The sequence below is a fragment of the Cupressus sempervirens genome, chromosome 8 (genome assembly GCF_028749045.1).
Source record: "Cupressus sempervirens isolate cs-2001-9-10 chromosome 8, ASM2874904v1, whole genome shotgun sequence".
NCBI lineage: Eukaryota > Viridiplantae > Streptophyta > Pinopsida > Cupressales > Cupressaceae > Cupressus > Cupressus sempervirens.
This window is the reverse complement of record NC_143125.1, coordinates 521,304,182-521,318,383: the sequence shown is the minus strand read 5'-3', so window position 1 is coordinate 521,318,383 and position 14,202 is coordinate 521,304,182.

The following is a 14,202-nucleotide window of genomic DNA, read 5'->3' as shown; positions in this document are numbered from 1 at the left end:
ACTAAGTATGTCAAGACTGATGGAAATATCAACTTTCATGTTAATTAATTCTTGGATTGATATTAATTCATCTTTAAGCTTCTTATATTTTGTCAACATTGGGACTTGATGTGTAGACATTACCTCCCTTAATTTATGTGCATCCAAGATCAGATTGCCCAAATTCTCAATTAGAGGGGGACCCTGTGACTTAAAATATTCAATCCAAGGTTGAGTAATCTATCCAAATTATCTCTCCTACTACAATTCCATCATCAGGTTCATATTTTCCTCTACACTTGGATCAAACATGTTTGGAGAAGCACTATCCATCAGTACTATAGCCAAAGATCCAAGCATAGATCTAATATTATCAACTAGTTCCTTGTTGGAAGCCTTACATATTTTCTTTGCTATTTTTAATTCCTCTAATATGTCTTCAATCCTATAATTTTTAGATTTCCATATATTGACCATAGTGTAATGGATTAGAAATCCTATGTCAACTGATTTTATCTAGAAATCACTAGGAGCTAAGCTCTTAATTCTTCCCTCTTTTTGAGGTTCAACTACCTCTACCACCATGTACCCTATATCCAAATATGTAGCCAAAGTAGAAAGAGTCTTCTACTTCTTGAATTTAGATGTTGGCTATGGTGGTTGTGTTGCTTTTAAAATCAAGTTCTTTGGTAGGATGCTCTCCTTCGTTCTCCTTTTCTTTTTGTCAATATTCTCCTCTAGCCAAGAATTGGCTTGGGGGACATTGAATGCTAACTCAAGAGTTGAAGGATCAAATAACTTTCTAGCTATGAGAGCAGTCTCCTTTTTCTTGCTAGAAAATGGAAAGGACACCATTTTAGTAGCATAATGCTCAGGAATATTACCTTGATCTACACCTCCTTATTGTTGAGGAGTGTCCAGGTCTTGTTGGTCACCACCTTTTCCACCTTCTAGAGGGTTGTCACCTAGATAGTTTTTGTCTCTGTCCAAATTAATGATTGGCACAACAAATTTTTCCTCTTCCTTATCCTTCTCCTTTTCTTTCTCTACCTTAGCCTCTCCAAGTTTTCCTATGTTTGGTAAAGAACCTCCTCCATAATTTGGAGGCACTTGAATGTTTTTCTTGGGTGGCTGATCTCAATCTCCTCCACCTACTATTTGTAAAGGACCCATAGATGTATAAGTGGAAGTAGTAGAAGTAGTAGCTAATGAGGTTTGGGAAATGCCTGTAGATGCTCCAGTAGAAGAACCATTGGATCTAGTCCTTTCTTCCTTGCTCTAGTCCACTCTACCCACTTGTTGGTTCTTTTCAAAATTCCTTCCATCAGGGTCTCCAATTTATCTATTATTGGGCCTTTCAGTGGGATGGACAAACTAGGCTTGTCTTTTATCTCTTTTTTATAAATTATGGATGTCATATTAGATTTTTCCTCATTAATATCATCCATGTTAATGTTCACATTATATCACTTATTTTTCTCCATAGTGAGCCTCGACCAATATCTTTCCCTTGTCTAATATTTAGTGTAACACTCATCCCATTAATCTTCAAGGTTAGGAATATTCTTGACTCTTGCACCAAGTTGAAGATTATTCTTCACAAAGCTTGCAGGATAAAATTGCTGAATTACTTCATAATATTTGAATTTCAACTTACTCTAAAAGGCCTTAATGAGGTTCTTTGCACCAAATCTTGATGCACATAGATAAGTTCATATTTAAATTGGAAAGGGGAATCCATCTTTCTTGTTTGCAACACAAAGAGTGTTTACTTCAAGCACTTGCCTACAAAGTTCAAGTAGCACAACTCTATCATTTGGATACTTGGGTAACATCTAAGGAAAATCATATAAAATGCCAATTCAAATGTAGGAGAAAGAAGGGAATTGTATGAAACAACAAAAAAACTAAGTCACCGCTACAATTGCTTCTGGATAATATCTTCTCTTAGGGAACCTCTAAAGTTCCCTATACAATCTCATAGTAAAAACATCATTTATCTTTACAAATTATTTATAGCTTCTTTTTAGCTAAAGATAATGATAAAAATCATACACTTTGGTGGACTCTTCAACATCTTCATTATAGAGAAATCCTGGCCATAAATAATGTATTGCTAGGGCATAAATTAGATTGGAAGACATGCAAAACTTTTTAAAAGCCTTAGCTAAGTTAATCCAGGTTGTCAATTCATCACACAATATTTGTGCCCAACCTAAATATTTTCCTTTAGCACATACAACATGGACTAAAAAGAAGTGGCATTCAATGAAATTTAATGCCTCCCCTTTAATCTTGCAATAGAACTAACATATCCACAATTTCTCTTTTCAAAGTAGTTCCAAATAGGGTCTTAGGAAACTTACTTTTTGAACTCCTTGGTGGTTGGAACCAAGTGCTCAAAATATCACCTCACCTTAGATTTCTCTTTTCATTTTACATGGAGGTGAATGACCTAAAATTGATATCATAGAATCCATCTCTATCTAGCAACTCAAAAGCACTTTGCATCAAAGCTCTGTCAAATGTCGGCAACATAAAATCATCTATCCTTTTTCTTTATTTTTTCATGTGGTCATATCGGGCAATGCACTCTTGAACCAACTCAAGGGTTTGAATGGTCATATGGAACCTTGCGGCTTCAACTAGACCACTTTGCTTGGGTCTCTCTATGATTGGGTGAATTGGATATGAATTTAGTCTTATGTGAATATTAGATAGATCGTAGAAATGAAAAAAAGTGTCAGTTAAATCCTTCAATTTTCTCACTAGACCAAGCAACTTTTTTTGAATCTTAGTTCTTAAGGCCATGTATTAAAAAAACTTAGAACAATTCACATGTAGAAAGAAATAGTGTCGTTGCAAGATGGCATAAAAAAATGCCCATAAGATCTTTTATTTAATTTGAATATAACCCTTAAATTTTGAATCTCCCGTGTCACACAAGTAGGGCACTGAAAGATGATAAAATTAGGCCGATTAGGATGATAATGTCTAACATCTATATTTTCCATTAATACAATGAGTAAATGACTTTATTTGAATTAAATATATCTTTAAGAGTGATCCATACCATTTCAAGCATAGCAGAAATGACACTTTTTTGACATTTATCTATGTTATGGTTAATAAGCTATGGAGGCCTTGAGGAACAACAACTACCTCTTTAATGAGTTTGAGAAATGACAAATATTTCACCTTTTGTGACTTTCCTCTTTAACATTTAGGGCAAGTAGTTGTTTGGTGTTTCTTCAACACCTTCAAAAACTTAGCTTATTTTCCTTTGGTTAAGTGCAGAGCACTCTTACTTCTTTTCCAAAGTTGAATTTTTCCTTCTAACTCTTCACTTCTTTATAATTCTCCCAAGTGTAGCACATTCCAAGTATCTCCAATGAATTCCTCTGTTTTTAATGAGCATTGACTTTGTTATTCTTGGCATTTTTGGAAAGATGCCTTGTCTTGTGCTCCCTTGTGGAGCACGTGGTCAAAACCACACTTTTTGGATTGGGGCTTTGGTTTGACTAAATTCCTCAATTCTGGTTGCATCCAAGATCATATTAACTTGAGTAGCTAAAAATTGGAATAGATTCATTCTCTATATAGTTCAATTCTACTCTAAATGCATATGAGCATCGCTAGAATGAAAGACTTCATCATATATACCTCTCCAAATCCATTTTTGGAAAGTAGGGATTGCGGCTCCACAATGAACATTGCATAGAAAATGGTGTAGTGTCTCTTGTGTTTGCATTCTATACCTTGCTTTATTTTGGTTTCAAGAGATACTTTGATACTCAAGTGTGAGGACATTCGAGATGGCTTGATGGTTAGATACTATATTTTGATCTACTAGTATCATAGATATTAGATGTTATGTTGTTTAGTTTGATCATATCTACATGATGATGCTTATTGATGTGACATGATGCTTTATGATGATATCTGGTTATTTTGTATTCAGACATATACTTTATTTATGATTATATGATGGACTTATTGGATTCTAGATACTTGGATTTGATGCTATGGTTATTTACTTCATTCTTTCTTTGTGATGTTTTATGATGCAGTAAGTGATTTTAATAGATTATTTTAATGTGATTAAATAAATGGTTATTTAATGTGATTTAATGCACTTATCGCTTCGGCTATATTATTATATGTAATTGCACTTGATCATGTTATTTAGTGCATAGGATTTATATCTCTAGTAAAGGCATATGGAGTTAGTGATTCGACTATTCGTACCTAGCCAATGTCATCCCTATATGGTCATTATATCCTAATTAATTAATTAATTAAACCCTTCGGTGATTTAATAAATCTAGACTTATTTGCATTATGTGATTAGACCCGTGAGTGTGTTTGTGCATTTACAGGTTCACATTTGTCATGAAAGTTATTAAAGAATTTTGTGATTTAATAGTTTAAGGGAATTTTATATTTGTTTTAATTATTTTTATTCTTGACAGCTTTGGCATAATTGAAATCCATTTAATTGGAATTCCCTAATTTTGTTTGAGTTAAAAAGGGGTTGTTCTAGTGAGCTAGTTAATTTCCTAATATTATATTTCATTTTTAAAAGTGAATATATCTGAAAAGGGAATTATTTCCTCACTTCTCACTTGTGAAATAGGAATTTAGAGAGAAAATTCCAAAATCCTTTGAAAAGGATTTACTGTTCTATTCGATGTAGGAGCTACGGGCATAGGATCATTGTGAGGTTGAGCTTGTTGGATCTAGCTTAGGGAGACCTTCATTTTTTGGGATTTTCGGCAGTGACCTTGGGGCAATTATTTTATCATGTGCATTCCTATTTTAGCCCTTTTGGTTGCGAGGTAGGGCTCTCTTATCATATTGTTTTCACTTTGTTTTGGAGTCTTTTTTTGGTTGTGAATTGGTTGGAGGCTGAGAACTAGTGTTACCCTTCACTTCTACATGCTAGCTCTACCCAGTTGGACAGTTATGAGCATTTGTGGCTTTTTAGACTTGGGGGTTTGGGGTTTTGGGTCATTATGTTGGCCATTTTTGCATACAGACTCCAAACACAAACTTTACTTGATTATTATGATGTTTGTACCCAATGGCATAATGGGTTTTAATTTTGAAGTTGCATTTTTGGTTTTCAACTCAATTTGTGTGCCACTTGGTTTTCTCAAGTTTTTGTAGCATTGAAGTGGGTCATGGATCTAGATTATCCATAGAGATATCTATTTGACCCTAGATGCATTTTATTTCCTTGGGATTCATGCTGAATCCATACTCCCGAATAGAGGCCGGTAGAGTGATTTTGTTAAACTTGTGATTTTTTTATTTCTCATTTGACCGTTGTTGTTTACGAGCTTCATGTTGCTGGTGCATCGACACATTAGCATGTGCACATGTATTTGTTGGTATCTTGCAAGGCCCGAATTCCTAGTTTAGATTGGTAGAGTTATGATTCATTGGGGCTAGGTTGGGAAATTGCATTGCCTATGGGCACTCATCATGTGATGAGCATGGGTATCTAGGGTAAATGTGTGGAGGGGATTCTCTCACTATCCTAGTTACATTCTAACAAGGTAGAAAAAAGAAGTTTTCTACATAAGTCTAAATAAATTACTGGGTAATAAAACTAAGATAATTAAAATGTGATTACCTAGCGATTTATCCGAGGGTATGGACATGGTGGTATATTTGAGGGCATGTGTCTATATGGTTACCTTCTGAGGACACAGTGTGATGGCCTCCCAAGGGAGAGTTTCTACACAATGTTTATCTTGGGCTTTGTGATGCCAAGCAATCTACTCTCCACCAGAGTCCCTACATGGTAGTCCCATAGAGTGTTTGACTAGGATCTATTGTATTACATTGTCTCATGATCTTGGTTGCAGTCCTTTATACTATGTGGAATGAGTGTTAGCTATGGATGATTGTCTTGTATGTGTTTATTATTGGGTCACCATCTCCATCATCATAAAATGAGTGAGCCTACAGGTTCCACATGGTTGGGAGGCGTAGCTACCTTTACCACTACTAGGGACTGACGTACAAAGTTGCTCTTTCTCCCTATTCAGTTTTGCATTTGGATACTCACTTGGTTCTCCGTATCTTTTGGAGAATGTTTCCCTAGGATTTATGTTATTTTAGTTTATAGAGATAGTTTATTTATGCTCATGTATGTTCACTGTGATGTTACTTTTTGCATGTTTACTAGATGCTATGTATTAGATGATTAGATGGTTGATTTGCTCTTTCTAGCATGCTTAGATATTTTGCATTCATTCAAGTGTTCGAGCCTCAATATTTATGGATCTAGCACTCCCTGGTGTGGAGGAATAATTCTACTTTACACTTATTATTTTTCTTTTCTTTTTTCTAATGTCAAATCTCATGTTAGAGAGGGGATTCCTTGTGTGAGGCCAAGCATTCTCTCGTGCGAGCTAGTGACTCGTTTGCCAGAGAAAATGTTGGCCAATTTACCAAAAAGTATTCTCTCACATGCAATGAGGTGCTTCCTCATGCAAGGAGATATTCTCTCGCACAAACCTAGAGGGTTGTGTTCTTACATGGCAAATAGGGTGTATTTCTGCTTGCTTTCAGGAAATATGTTTTGGTGTTTTGGGTACCCTTTAGGGTTGCACACCTTCCTAGGCTTCGACAGATCAAATATTTTAGGTTTCATAATTATTGAAAATTTTCATAGTTGGTTTGAACGTGCCAATAAGTAGTGATTCTTGGAGATCATTGGAGGTTTGGATTGGTTGGTAAAGTATTCCATTGTGATCTTTTGATCAATTGCATGTAGTTGTTGTTTGATTCCATGCTTGTTAAATTATTATTTTTTGGATTTTATTTATCCTTGGAACAAGGATCTTTGGGTGGGGCATTACAAAAGGGATCAACTTCTAAAATGGAACTTCCACTTTCATAGTGCACTTCAACATGATTCAATATTTCTAAATATCATCTGAATTAGTTACTAGAGTAAAATCAACACAAGATATCACAAGAGCTCAATGAATTTTGTCATCTCAAGAAAAGGTGCATGTGGCTCTGCTATGAAGAATGTTATGTGGCCAAATTAACTAATTTTAAAAGTCCTTTAGCTTCTTCAAGAAAACTCTAGACTTCTTCCTTATGATGCTCACAATCTTCCAAATTACTCCAAGAATGCAAATTAAGCACAAAGAACTTGCCACTTGACCTGATTGGTGCATTTTAGAAAACTGTGTCTCGAATTACGCTACTTGAGCTCATGGAGCAATGAAGGTGCTTATTTGAAATGTATATATTTTGATAAAATTGGTTCATTTGATCAACTAAATACTTCAAGATCTATGCAAAACTTTAGAGAGGCCATCTCCTTCAACTCAAAGACCAAACAAAACTCATTCAAATATGTTTTGGCTAACTAGATTTGTGGCTCTACCATGGCCTTGGCACACTAAGAAAGGTAATTTCTAAAATAGATCATGGACCCTTGATTTATGCTTCTTCATGAGTGAACATATGAGCAAGATCATTTCTTTATTAGCTTTGTGATCAAAACATTTCATTTTAATGCTGGGGCAAATCTATGGCTCCCGCACTCCAACTTTGACTATCTTTTGAGCATTTATTCTTTGTGGATGTATACAAACCGCAAAATCTACTCGATCTTTAGCTCTATATCTTCCTTCAAAGTATTGTCCCGATGATTTTTGAACTTCAAACATGTAGAAGGTATTCATTGGTGCTTGATCCAAATTGGGTTGTATTTTTTATTAAAAAAAATAGCAGGACAACAAAAATTCATTAGTAAAAGGGGGGAAGAGCTTTACTATGAAGCCAAAGTAGAGGTTTTCCAAACTTTCCCAAAAGCATGGAATTTTTACCATGTCTTCATTCAACCAATTTTTCCTTTCATTCCTAAGAGCATGAATTTCATCTTTTTGGAGTACATTTTGACAAATGTCACTTGGAACATGCATTTCGGTCAGATCTTTATCCATATGCATGTTGACTTTGATATAAGAAATTTTAGAGCATGAATTGAAGTAACAAGCCTTCTTCTCATCAGGGAAAATGTATGACACTTGTCTTCCCAAACCTATAATCAACTCGCTTGATTGATATGCATTACTTGCTTAATACCCACATTGGTAAGCTTATAGAGGTAGATGAGAAAGATGGCACCCTAAGGGCTAGCTATATTTGTTATGAACTCATTTGCATTAAAATAAGATCAAACTAGAAGCTTGAAAAATGGAGACTTAAATTCTGGTAATAATTGGCTCTAATTGGGGAGATAGGCATGCAAATGCCTAACCAGGGACATAACATCTCTGATTTTGCATAGTAAGAATGAAAAACACATGAAAGGAAAAAAAAAATGACCTATACAATGGAAAGCAACTATACTAGGAAAGTAGGGAATTAGCTAAGCTAAAGCACACACAAAAAAAGGAGGCCTATCTAGACTAACAACTAACAATGTAGGGGTTACCTACATCAATTCTGGATCTAGTATAACTTTAGGTCTTGGCCATTGTAGGAATATGGCAGGACTTCACTAGTGGGATAGGCCAATTTAGCAACATTGTTCTGATTAATTTGAACAATCTAAAAGGCCCTTTCCAAAGAGACTCAAATTTATGTTGCATACCCTTTATTTTTTATTAAGGAAAAAAGGTTTTGAAGGGTGCTTGAAACCCTTTACATATCATAAAATTTTCAATGAAGCCCAAACCAAACACAACTACAGCCCAAAGGTGAAACATGTCAACAACCAAGAACATTTGACTAGGGTGGCATCATAGATAACACAATACTTATCAGCCACAAAAATAGGTTTATAACGGGCAACTAAAACCCCATGATAACAAAGAGGAATAGATAGTAAGCCCCTTACCATGTTAGAATATAAAGAATAAATAGGCCAAAAGAGCCAGGAGAGACAAAAATGGAACAACCACAATAGGGACTCAAGCTTTCCCTTTTGGACCCATTTTTTGAGATCATAATGCCTTATCAAAAGGAGTGGAGGGCTTGATCTTTTTACCTTTTATTATGGTCCATCCATCCTCCATCAAACTAGTAGCCTTTTGCCACATAAAGTCAGCATCACCACAACTAGCCCCCACAACCCCCATAGCGGGGAACAGACCTCAATAGTGCAGGAGTTGATGAAATCCAACACTATAGTCGCCAAGATCACCTACATGCAAAATAACCTGTCGAAGGGAAACCAAGAAGGAAGAGGTGGAGCTTGGAAAAAACCCTAAATGGACATGATAGAGAAAATATTGCAAAACAATGAAATTGTATTTACAATGAGAATGTGATGTGAGATACAATGAGAGAGCCCGAATAGAAAGGCTTCATGGAAGCTTGTAGAACAAGCTGGAAAGTGGTAGAAGATAAGGTTGACAACTAAGCACTCTTCTAAAAAAAGGTGGAACATGCTAGAAGGGAAAAAACTCCTGTGTTGTCAACAACTCATCACTACATGCATTAAATACTAAATATTAAATAAATGCATTAACCTAAGTAAGCTTAACTAAATAGAATAAATAATAAATAATGAATCTGAAATGCAAAAGTGGCACTTTATCTTAGTGCGTATACAAAAGAGCTTACAAATGATGTCTACAATGATTATAATAGGAAAAAAGTTGACACAAAATAAAGTACAACCTAAAACAAAAGAAACCATGCCTTGAAAATGATCCTTGGACCTAAAACACCCAAGATATCCACCATAGAGCAAAAATGCCAAAAATATGATAGAAAGAGCATGGGCCAAAATCTAAGAAAAATGAAAGAATTTTTGAAAAGATGACAAAACCAGCTTTCCAAAAATATAATATTTTCAAAAAATGGACATGGGACGCAAAAGATAAGCTTGCCGGAGTAAAAATTAGAACTTCGAACTTCAACTACAAAAATGAGCAACTAAACTACAAAAATGAGCAACTAAACTACATCAAAATCTAAAGATACCTACACCAATGTCTCCGTCTTAGAACCATATTTTTGGTGCTTCTTTTGGATCAAAAAAATGCCTCTGTATGCTCAAGTTATGGCCAAAAAATAAAGGTAGGTCAAAAAGGACTCTAGAGGAGAGGTAGGAAGGTCTATTGATATAGTGCTAATCTCAGCATTTCATGATCATAAATTTGATGGCCTAGCAGCTGTCGAGGCAAAAAAGAAGCCACATGGCAGGTGGGTGATGTGGTAGGGGCAGCCCTGCCACATGTCACGCACTGTGTGGCATTGACGAGGCAAAAAAAGTTGATGTGGCCATTGTTGCTGTCAGTCTGACTATGCAAGAATGATGATTGGGCCAGAGTGGAGCATGAGCTAAAGTCTAGTGGTGCCAATAGTTAGAACAGAGGTAATGGGAGGACCCGTCAGTGATAGGAGAGGCACTGCCGAAGGAAGAGGCACTCAGGTGAATCCCAGGCTGCGGTGTTGGAAGGGTGGTGCACTAGTGGACAGTTGTGCATAGGCACCACATGGGCAGCCTTGTGGTGGGCACTGGGCAATGCCACAGTGACCCAGCTCTAAAATTATATTTTTAATGCACAAATCGTTCGTACGATCGTACGAAAGCCCCCAAGCTAAATTGTTTTTTGCCTCTCGGAGCTCGGTCTCCAAAATTGACAAATTTCATATGGATCCTAATTGAAAAGTACCTTATGAATCCAATGGCAGTGTCCATTTGGGCCCAAAGTGCTCCAAAAAAATGCTCTTCCCCTGGATTGTAGAAAAATGCACAAACAAACTAGGATTTGTGGCTTTGAATCGCGGCTTCAAAAAACTTTCAATGAAGTAGCAATAGGGAGGCTCTGATGAGGAAGTAACAATAGCTGAATTTCAATTTTACTAGCCATTTGAATGGCTGCCTGCTCATGTTCAAAATACTGGTTCTCCCGATCCTGGTCCTGTTCAAAATCTTGGATCTCCTACGTCTGGTCCTGTTCGTTTTCCTGGATCTCCCATTTTTGGTCCAGTTCAAGCTCCTGGATCTTTTGCTCATGGTCCTGTTTGTACTCTTGGATCATTCGCTCCTAGTCCTACTCAAAAACCTAGATCTTTCATACATGGCATCCCTTCTTCTGGTCACATGGGTGGAGGTGTTGTTTTTGGAAAGGAAGTTGGCTATGGTAGCAGCAAGGACGCTGCTAGGGTTTCTAGAAATGGTGATGTGGCAGCTTCTGCATCTGCAAAGGTCACTGGAAACGAATGTGGGAAATAGGGTGCAAGGGTTTCTGAGGCTTCTAAACCTGGCAAGGCCACTTGTTGTGGTAATGGGAAATCTGGAAACAGAGAAGTGTTGGCTTCCAATTCTGGTAATGTCACTAGCTATGGAAGCAGATCTATGGTATCCCCTTTGATCCCTTGTAAGCCTATTTCTCTTACTCTAGGGGAAAATTCATTTTTAGAAATTGAAGAACGTTCGAGGGATCTTTCCAAGGATTTTGTTATTTGTTATTTTAAAGGTTTTTGGCCCTACCTATCAGAGCTCCATGCTTGGATTTCTAAGAATTGGGATCCATATGTTACAAATACTAGTGAGATTTTCCCTTTGGTTAAAGGTTTTTTCATTGTTACTTTTATTAATCTAGAAGACAGGAATGCTATTCTGTGTGATCGGGTCTTTTTTTGGGAGCACCGCTATCCTTTAATGGTTAAACCATGGCACCCAAATTTTGATCCTCAAATAGAGACTTTCAAAATCTCGACTTGGGTAAGGTTACCTAATCTTCCTCTTCATTTTTGGGTGAAATCTATTTTTAAGGAAGTTGGTGAGGCTTTAGGGGATTTTCGTATGGTTGATCCCCAATCCTTTGAGCATTACCATTCTACTTATGCAAGGATTATAGTTGATATTGATGTTTCTAAGGGTCTCCCAGCTGAGCTTCTTTTACATCATTCAAAGGGATCTTGGACTCAGTTGATTGATTATGAGGGCCTCCCTTTTAGGTGTAAAAATTGTTTCAATATAGGTCATTTGGCTGCTAAGTGTGAGTATAGGAACTCTTCAAACAAACATCCCTTATCTTGGTGGAAGGGTGTTCTAGAATAGCATTATACAGTTTACAAATCTTCTCCTGTAGATGGGGATTCTGGTTCTATGTTGGTGAATGCTTCTGCTTCCAAGGTGGATGCCCAAGATGGTTGTTCTAGTCCTCTTGGTGTAGATTCTAGTCTTGTTAACAATGTTGTAAATCCTATAGCAGAATCAGGTCAAGACTCTAGTCCTGAGGTTGCTATGGGCTTGGTACACTCTGTTTCTATTATCTCTGATCATGGTGCTAATTCTGGTACCCCTATTTCTGAATCTGGTCGAGATAATGTGACTGCTGATTCTAGAAAAAAAAGTGAAAGTATCTAATCTTAGTAACAATGCTGGTTCTCTAAATACTGGTTCCAAATTGGTGGATGATTTGAAGGCAGATTGCCTTGGTCAAAAGGATGTATGTCCTTTTGATGATGTTGCTAGAACTAGTATTCAATCCCATGGTTGCTGCTCCAGATTGTAGTATGTTGTGATGGCTGATGGTCCTAGCCATAGTTTGGATGATTTTCCAACTATTCTGGATGCTCAAAAGTGGCAATCAAAGGTTGTGTTGGTTGAGGAGGGACGGATACCTATAAAAAAAAAAATCTAAAAAGTCTCACCCTCAATTTGATATGATTTTGCATTCTCATAAAAAGGGAGTGAAATCGAAATCTTAGTCCTTGCTTTTCTAGTCTGGGAGGTTTCTCTGGTTTATCTAGTTTGTGTTTCCAGATTCCAATTTTCTCTCTAGTTTTTCTTTCTAAACTTTTTCTGTTGGTTTTAGGTCCTAAACTTGGTTCTGTTGTATTGCTGGTTTCAGGTCTGTTTAAAACCTAGTAGAGCTTCATGGTAAATCTTTCTTTATGATGTAAAGGGTTTTGGGGCCCCTTCAAAACCTGCTTTTACCTTAATCTAAAATAGGGAGGCTCTGATACCATGTAGGATTTGATGAAATCCAACTCTTTAGTCACCAAGATCACCTACATGCAAAATAACCTATCGAAGGGAAACCAAGAAGGAAAAGGTGGAGCTTGGGAAAAACCCTAAATGGACATGAGAGAGAAAATATTGCAAAATAATGAAGTTGTATTTACAATGAGAATGCGATGTGAGATACAATGAGAGAGCTCGAATATAAATACCTCATGGAAGCTTGTAGAACAAGCTAGAAAGTGGTAGAAGATAAGGTTGACAACTAAGCACTCTTCCACAAAAAGGTGGAACATGCTAGAAGGGAATAAACTCCCATGTTGTCAACAACTCATCACTACATGCATTAAATACTAAATATTAAATAAATACATTAACCTAAGTAAGCTTAAGTAAACATAATAAATAATTAATAATTAATAATTTACTTTAACAAGTAGAAATAGGGATAGTAACATCCTGAGATGGGGTATCAACATTTGGTGCTAGAGCCCCTAGAGTAGCATCAGTCAAACTACCAGAGACAAAATCTAATAGAGGGTTAATAGAGGAGGTCACCAAAGTAGGGGCAATAGTTATACCATCTGATACAACAATTGAGCCTGCCACCAAAGTGTGTTGATAAGAATCACCATCCCCTATAGAGGAGGCTTTCTAAACTATGTAGTGATTATCCAAAACCCCCTTCCACCAAGAAGGAGACTTATTTGGTCTAGATTTTTCTGAGGAACATCGAGCAACAAGGTGGCCAGTCTTGCAACATTTCTTGCAATGGAAGGGGATACACTCATAATCAAGAAATTGAATCCAAGAACCAAGCAGAGAGTCCAACTTAATCTTTCTAGGGAGTCCCTTGGAGACATTGATCTCAACCAGGATGCAAGCATATGTCATCCAAAACACATTGGAAGAAGTAGTATCAACTAGCAAGAAGTCCCTTAGGGCTTCCCCCACATTGGTGCATACCCTTTGTTTCATGTCTCTTATCCCACAAAAAGACCAAATCACCTTCCATAAATCTTCTTGGTCTTCCTCTTTTATAAAATATATTCTTCACTCGCATTTGATTTTGAGTAATTTGATCTATGATCTTTTCTCTTTCCTCTTGCAGATGGGTGAGGTATAGGATCCTTATCTCTAGCCCATCCTTTAATGTACTATCTTCAATCAATGTCTTCAATTTATAGGTGGAAACCTCTAAAGGTAGAGGTAGATTGGCCTCAATTCCATGGACCATTTCAAATGGTGAGATGCCAATAGCTCAC